An 8555-nucleotide genomic window follows, 5' to 3' on the forward strand; every position below is an offset into this window, starting at 1 on the left:
GGAACGGAATTACAGCTTCACAGAAAAAGAATGCCTGGCCATCGTTTGGGCACTCGGGAAGTTTCGCCCTTATTTATACGGCAGACCTTTCAATGTGGTTACTGACCATCACGCCCTTTGTTGGTTATCCTCTTTAAGTGATCCATCTGGGCGCCTTGTCCGCTGGGCTCTGCGCATTCAAGAATACGACATGGACATCATCTACTGCTGAGGTCTCAAGCACATTGACGCTGACGCTCTGTCCCGCTCTCCGCTGCCAGCCGACCGGGCCTCCCTCTCCACCATTGAGGCGGTATCCTCGGTCGACATCGACACCTTCGCATCAGAACAGCGCAAATATCCTTGGGTGGCCTCTCTTTTGGATCGCCTTTCTGGCTCGCCTGCATCTCCCATCTCCCGCTCCCTGCGTCGCCAGGCTGTCCATTTTGCTGTGCGGGATAACCTCTTGTACCGACGCAACTACCAGTCCGATGGTCGCAAGTGGCTCCTGGTGATCCCTAGGACTTTGCGTTCCGACATGTGCGCGTCTTTCCATACTGACCCACAATGTGAACACGCAGGCGTTTTGAAGACCTATGAGCGCCTGCGGCAACGTTCCCACTGGCGAGGAATGTTTACTTTTGTCCAAAAGTTTCTCCGCTCGTGCCCGCAATGCCAACGCCGCAAATCTCTAACTCACCGGCCCACGGTTTATTACAGCCGCTTCCTGACCCTGCTCGTGCCTTCAACCGTGTGGGAATTTAACTGTGCGGGCCTCTACCGCTAACACCCGCTGGCAAAGGATAGATTATTGTCGCAGTTTATCAACTTACACGCTATGCTGAAACCGCTGCTCTACCTGCAGCGGCCGCCAGTGACGTTGCATCCTTTCTGCTCCATCGTTTCATTCTTCGTCATGGCCCACCTCGGTAGCTACGAAGTGATAGAGGCCATGTGTTTTTGTTGCAGGTGGTTGAAGCTCCGCTTGCTCAATGCTGCATAGTTCACTGGACCACCACGGCGTACCATCCTCAAACTAACGGGTTTACGGAGCGTTTCAATCGCACCCTTGGTGATATCATCGCCACGTACGTTTTATCGGAGCACACAAATTGGGACATCATCCTCCCATTTGTCACTTACGCATATAATACGGCTACACAAAGTGCTACAGGATTTTCTCCATACTTTCTTCTCTACGGTCGCGATCCTTTCCATACCATCGATACGGTTTTGCCTTATACACCAGACACGTCAGAGTGTGCTCCCGTTTCAGCCGTCGCCCGATACGCCGAGAAATGCCGTCAATTAGCCCGAAAGTCCACCTCCGCCGACCGACAACGACAAAAAGCCGATCGTGATGGTGACGCTACGAATCCGAACTTTGCTCCCGGCACACTTGTCTTGTTGTCCGTGCCTTAAACCACGCCTGGACTTTCGACAAAACTTCTCTCGCAGTATGATGGACCATACCGCATTGTCAAACGCACCTCTCCGGTCAACTGTGTCATAGAGCCGCTTACACCGACATCCGACAAGCGCCGCCGTGGACGGGATGTTGTTCACGTTCACCGCCTGAAACAATTCTATGACTCGCTCGTCTCGATGTCATAAGTCGCCAGGATGGCTCCGCTTTTGCACCAGGGGTAATTGTAATGAAGAAGAAGAGCACAAGGACAACTCCAGCCAGATCTTCTGTTCCATGCCTGCAGTGCAACCAGTGGGCCAGCCGAATCGCCAGTGCTTAGCACGTGTGTGAGCCGTTCGGGCAATTAGCTGTTCCTGCTCTGCGTCACCTGCCTTCTCGGTTACGAACAGCCGCTACCATCTGAACTGTTCAATGCACCCGATTACACAATGTATTGTAATTTTACAGATCTTGCAGAGTCAGGGAGAACGACTTCCATGCTACGTCTAAATTCCATGCATTTTTCGCTGTATAGGTATACGATGTTCCAAATTCAGCGTCATCAAATTGTATGACTCTTTCGCCATAGACAGTACCACATTTGGTAGAGTTGAAGCTATCCAAGTACAAGTGTTTCACGTATTACATATAGGAAATAAAGAAGAGCCCAACAAGGAGAGGGTCGTTTGCATTTGTTGTGTTGTTGGGAGTAAAACAGTAGTTGTGTAGTTGTAGTGTACTTGTAGTTGTGTAGCGGCCGGAGCCGAACGCACGCATTGTGATTCAAATTTTACGTGCACAGTCATTGCAGCTATATAATTTGAAGTTCTCGTTCTTGGAGTAGACCTAAAGCTTTCAGATCAATATATAGCGTGCGTCACACTCCACAAAGCTACATGGTACCTTATGTGACAGGGACATGATGATAAGTACAGCGCACGAAGCTTAGCATTGGAAAATACTGCTAAGCCTTTAATTTAGCGTAGCAGCTATGAGTGACATTTGCACATATATCCTGCACCTGCTCCGCCCAGTATAATTTAAGAAAAAAAATGATGACATACTACATTAAAAGGCAACTTCTTGAAAGGAATATTTGTTCCCGGTAAAGCAAAACCCTGTAGATACGTTGTTTTTTTTTGCGATAGTGAAAAACAGCGTATATTTTCAACCACTTATACGCAATTATATTTCGCCAACTACGCCAAATATTCATGAAATTGGTCACCCCATCATTTTGGATAGCTTGAAATGAATGTACTTTACATATTTTAGCATAATTCTCTGCGTACAATAAAGACATAAATCGCTGCAGGGCTTGTGGTACATTCTTGTGTTTGCAGAGATTAATATAAAGCCTAAAACTGAGCCTCACAGTGCCCCGCCACTAATATAGCTATGATATGAATGAACATGACCAATGACTAAATTTGGTTTACATGCTGAGGGATAGCTGAAAAAATAAACAATAACTAGATTTCCTGTGATACCAAATCTCTGTATTTCTTTTTTTTTTTTTTTTGCAGTCGTGTGTATTGACTGAGAGCGCCAATAAACATTAAAATATTGTTTTCGTGAATACCTGAACCGGGAAAACATCGGAAGAACAGTAGGAGTGGACCTTTCGGATAAAATCATGTTGCTGGGGTCCCAGAGCATTAATAATACGCAGATAATGATTTCATCATCATTATGGCCATCATCATCATCATCATCATCAGCTTACTTTAATGTCCACCTCAGGACGAAGGCCTCTCCCAGCTATTTAAAATTACACTTGTCTTGCGTCACCAGACTCCAGGTTGTGCCTCCAAATTTCCTGATTTCATTACCCCGCGTAATTTTCTGCTGTCCCCGACTGTGTTTCCAGTTAATTCTGTTTCCTTTTGTCAGCTGCTAGCTTCAAGAATAGTTAAGGAGACATTGTGTACAAGGTCCGAAGTCGGTGCGCCTCGATGACTCGAGTATACGGTGGCAGTGTGAAGGAACAGAAATTGTCCGGTAAGTAGACGCTTTATTAACACGCCAAGGCATCTGTCCGTGTCCAATCCGGAACCTCCACTCTCTCCCACACAATAAAAACATGGTTCTTTGAACCCTCAGTTGCACAAAGAGTAGCAAACCAGCCAATCAGAAAGGAGGTTCACACAACTGCAACCAAAACCACCAAAACTTTCCTGACGGACACGGCATTGGTCAAAACAATGACACAATCTACAACATGCAAGCGGATAGGTACACTAAAAGATGCATGTGATCTTACTCTCCTCTACGTTTGACAGCAAGTTTTGGCCTTGATGTCCTCCGGCACCGGAGGCAAGGCTCGAGCTCGCACGCGTGACGATAAATTGTCCGCGTCGTTCCCTTTCTTTACGCAATAGCCCGCGGGTTGAGCTTCTCCGGAAAGAAGCCGGCAAGCCCGCTGCTAGAATATTCCGAAGAAGGCACGGCTATTGATGATATGGGGGACTGACTGAACGCTTCCCTACCAGAACTCTGTCAGTGCAGCTGTGGGCCGAGTATCTTGAATGCCCCGAACCTAATAATTTCGGTCCCATGGCGATCGCACACAAAAACACCCATCGGCGCAGCCGCCAAGTGGTCGTAAAACTATCACCGTTTTCTGAAGCCATTCTCAAAACGTGCGGCAATGCAAAACAACCACACTGAGACCGGGTGGTCGTGTATCGCATTGCCCAATTTTCATTAATACAACTCCCTGTCCAGCGACGGGGCCAATAAACAAGCGACAGTAGCGGCCGAGAATGTGAACTTGACCTCTGGGAAGACCCGGGGCATCTAGGGCGCTAGCTGCGGCTTTAAGCACACCCTCTCCTTGTCTCGTCACTCCCGTCTCTCCGAACACTTCCCATTCAACTCGAACCATGATCCCTTTTCCTCAGAGCTACGGTGCGCCTTCGGCGGCTCCTGGACGGCGCAGCTAATTAAGGCGCATTTCTTTCTACACGTACATATCACCCAGGGGCTTTCTATGCAGAGCTGACCCGAGTCCCGCGTTTGAAAAAGCATATACTAAGGGACCGTTATACGGTAAATGGTCGTTATAGCGGCCTCAGAAATTGTCCTGCGCATAGCAGCACTCGCCTAAACATGGCCACACAGCAACAGCAACAACTCCGTATATATTTACTGACTCGTCCTTTCCCTTGAAACCCGTTCCGTGACTGTAATTGTCCACCGGTCATCTGCCCTACGCATTACATGGTCCACCGATCTCCACATTTTCTTCTAATATGATCTAGAATATCTGATATCCCCGTTTCCTCTCTGATACACACTGCTCTTTTGCTGCCTCTCTAAATTACGCTACAGATTTTATTGCGATGGCAATTATATGGACACGCCTGGTGCATTTCCACCATCGTCATCACCGTCATCCTGACGTTTCGTATAAAGTCCCTGGGCGACAACACGGTCGCAGCGCGCTACGCTGTATGTGCGAATGAAAGCGCGCGAAGGTGAGCCAACAATGGCGGCTCAATCTCGCACGCGCTAGGGGGAAAAGTGCGAAGGAGGCGCGCCGTCTTCTGTCACACGCAAGGCACCGAGGGAAGGGAGGGGGTTGCATTCTACTCCCCTGCGTGTGGCGCGGCGGCGCGGGCCCTTTCTTGAAAGCAATCCTAGGTCGCGCGCTAGGCGCCATAAAGATAGGAAGAGAGGGAGATAGAGGCGTTCTACCCCGGCGGCTGCTTCGTATGGCGCGACCGCGAGGGCCCGATCTTGCAAGCGAAGTGCGATAAGTAGAGTCTAGGTGCGCGGAAGGCTCACAGCTTTGCGTGAGATGTGTTCTCGACGCTCTGTTCCTGTTGAAGCGTGAGGCAGCACGAAGGTCAATTCGCTCGCAGCTGCTGCCACGCTTCCTGACTCCAGCGTTTTGACACCGAGTTTCCGCGGTCATCATGTGAGATGTGTTCATGTTTTCTTGTGCGCGTGTGACATCATGATTGGTAATTAAGTTAGTAAGCGAATGTTTACAAGTTTAATACGACCGATAAATCTACTATCCATACTTTGTATAGATGTCTATTAATTTGCTATCCAGCCGATGCTTTTTCCTTTCGCGCGAAAATGCTACTTTTTTGTTATATTGCTGAAAACGCCATCCTGAACTTGTTCTGGAGCTTCCGTGTTCATCTTTAAGTTTCTTTCCTACTTTTAGCGCCGGTAGAATGCGATGAACTTACAACGTTGTTTTTAACTACAGTGGCACGCTGTCAGTCAGGCTTTGGTAATGCCAGTGGTATGCACTCCTAATCAATTTATATTCTCCTGCAAACTCAATAAGCTAATTGGCAATCATGAATTCCAGTTCCTTTCCAGGCTCTTGAACATTATCTGTGTCTTGTAGATACTAATCTTCAAACTGCTCTTACACTTTCTCCGTGAGGGTACTCAATCATTTGTTGCGATTCATCCACGGTGTTGCTGAACACCACAATGTGATCTGCAAACCGAAGGTTGTTGAAATATTCACCATTAATTTTCATCACTAAGCCTTCCCAGCCTAAACGTTTGAATGCTCTTCGAAGCCAGCAGTAATTAGCATTGGAGAGATTGTATCTCCTTGCTTGAGCCCTTCCTGGTAGGTTATTTCCTTCTTTTGTTGTCTGGAAGCTAACGGTGGACTTTTGCAGATATTTCCGAACATATTCGCGCATGCCGATTGTACTCCTTGATTACGGAATACCTCCATGACTGCTAGTATCTCTACTAAATAAAATGAATGTTCATTATCCATGAAATCTATATCGAGAGGTTGATTGTACTTCACTGATTCCTCACTAGCGGATTAATGACCTGCGTGTAATTCATTATAGAATATCCCTTCGCGAAGCCGGACTGCACTCTTGCTTGGTTGAACGCAAGTGTTGCCCTTATTCGATTGGAAATTATTTCCCTGAATATCTTATGCAATAGGAAAATCAAGCTATTGGGAATATAATTGTTCAATTCTTTAACGTCTCCTTTCCTATGGATTAGTGTAATGTTGGCATTCTGCCACGGCGAGCGGGCTCGTCGCGGCATCTACGGAGTGCGTGGATTTCAATTCGGACACTTTATGGGTATAAAGTTCTGATGAACTTTTGATGCGAAAGGTTCATTGACATTTCCAAAGTTGTGCTTTAGATTTTCAATTCCGTAACCTTGTCTGCTTAATATTGTAATAAACATTTGACGCCAAAGGTGTATTGACTTTTCTAAAGTCGTACATCGGACCATGCAAAGAGACAACCCAAATCAACACACTATCTGACAAGTTGACAAAGCACGCAGCGAAGTCTGATGAGACGAGGCGTTGTGGTTGTTCATTTGTGCCGTCATGTCACAGAAAAGAAAACATTTTTTTTCACCTGCCTCAAAGCAACCACGTCAAGGCACTAAAGCCAGCAAAGGAAACTACATTGTTTTTTATTTTTCTAGTTTGACTTTTATTCGCGAGCACACATCGAGCCTCTTCAATTTTTTTTCACGCTACCGGTGGGCTACCAGAACCTGCCAGAACGCATGCGTTTTTTTTTTTTCGTGTTGCCCCGACCAACGCGCGGCACACTTCGACGCGTGTTCGTTCTTCTCTGGCCGAGTGTATTTTCGCGTGGCAGAGTTTCGGGGGCTTTGTGGCTAGCAGACGAGAAAAAGAACCCATGCATTGTCGCTCGCCGGGGAACAGAAGCCGTCCCGTTTTCTCGAGCGCTCCTTGTCGCGAGCAGAGTGCAAACAAAAAGGATGACAGCCCGCCAAACATCAGGCGAGTCGATTTAAATGCAATACGTGCAAGATACGGCTACAAAAATGCTTCAGTTTTGAAACTCGCTCAAGAACTGCATAAAAAGAACTCATAGGAAGGAACTGATATGCAACAGTATTTGAGGCTACGTGTTTTACACACTTTAGCATTGCATCAGTGAAAGCATGTAACGTAGCAAATTACACCATCATTGAACAAACAAAAGCGGGGAACTCGCGCAAGTTAGCATATACGTCGACGGTATGAGCACAGGGTAGCTATAAGGTAAAGCCATTATAGTCTGCTTCTATTCCATTGTTCTTAGTGACTAATCTTCTGCGATTAGTCAAAAACGCTTGGGCTACGCCCACTTTTCCTGTCAGTTCCGTCAAGTTACGACTACCGTGAAAACTCTCCATGTCAAAATGACGCGTACACGCAAGTTATGCATGATGAGGCCGAACAAAGCGCAAACATTTTTTTCCGATTCTGCGCATGTTTCCATAGCGCCACCGCTATTGCAAAAAAGTTTTTCCCGCCTCGCCCACTTCTCCTGTTTGCCACGCGACGTCACAAAACAGCGAGAACTCACCTTTCCAAGCGACGTGCACGCACTAAAGATGCGTTATTTTTATCTTTTCTTTAATACTCGGAGACTGCTCCATTCCGAGCGAAATAGAAGACTACTGCCTGTAGATCCCTCTGGCGCTGCCTACTCGGAGCAGCAGGCAACAATAGTCTTTTTTTTTGCGTATATTAAATATTTTGTGTGGCGGTATGATGTTATTGAGCTTTTTCGGCATATACCGTGTGTGCCAGCTAACATTATCCAAGCTGCTATACTAAAAAAATACGATTAAGAACACACGGCGCAATATAAAACAGGAACACCTACGCTGTTCGGCCATCCGAGGTCTGACGACCGAATGCCGGAAGCCTTAACATCGTATGATGTACCATGTTTTAAAATTTTTTCTCGTTGAACAGCTTGTCTAATGTTAACTGAGACGCCTTATATACGTCAGAACTTTGTTAACTCTTGTTCACAGAGGATCCGCCTTGGCAGCATTTTTAATGACCCGTTGCACGCCGCCGCGATCCTTGACGAGCCACCACAAGGTAAAAAAGGAGAAGTGGACAAATCGAAGACGCCGGCACAACTCCCTTCATCCGGTTATCCACTTTAACAGCGCTAGCTCGAACTCACCGACGCCCTGTCCACTATGGGGCACTCCTCGTCTCTCTTCAGCCAACTGTCACCCAAACCTTTCATGGGAGCCGGTAATATTCGCTGCTATAATTCGTTATTATATTTTCTACATATTCGCTGCTATATATACACTCTAAAAACTAGGAAGGGTATCGCAGGAGTGAAGCGGCCGGTTCACTCTTCAAAGCGTCGTTTTACTCTCGCAAAATGTC

Source organism: Dermacentor variabilis, unplaced genomic scaffold (assembly GCF_050947875.1).
Source record: "Dermacentor variabilis isolate Ectoservices unplaced genomic scaffold, ASM5094787v1 scaffold_15, whole genome shotgun sequence".
Lineage (NCBI taxonomy): Eukaryota > Metazoa > Arthropoda > Arachnida > Ixodida > Ixodidae > Dermacentor > Dermacentor variabilis.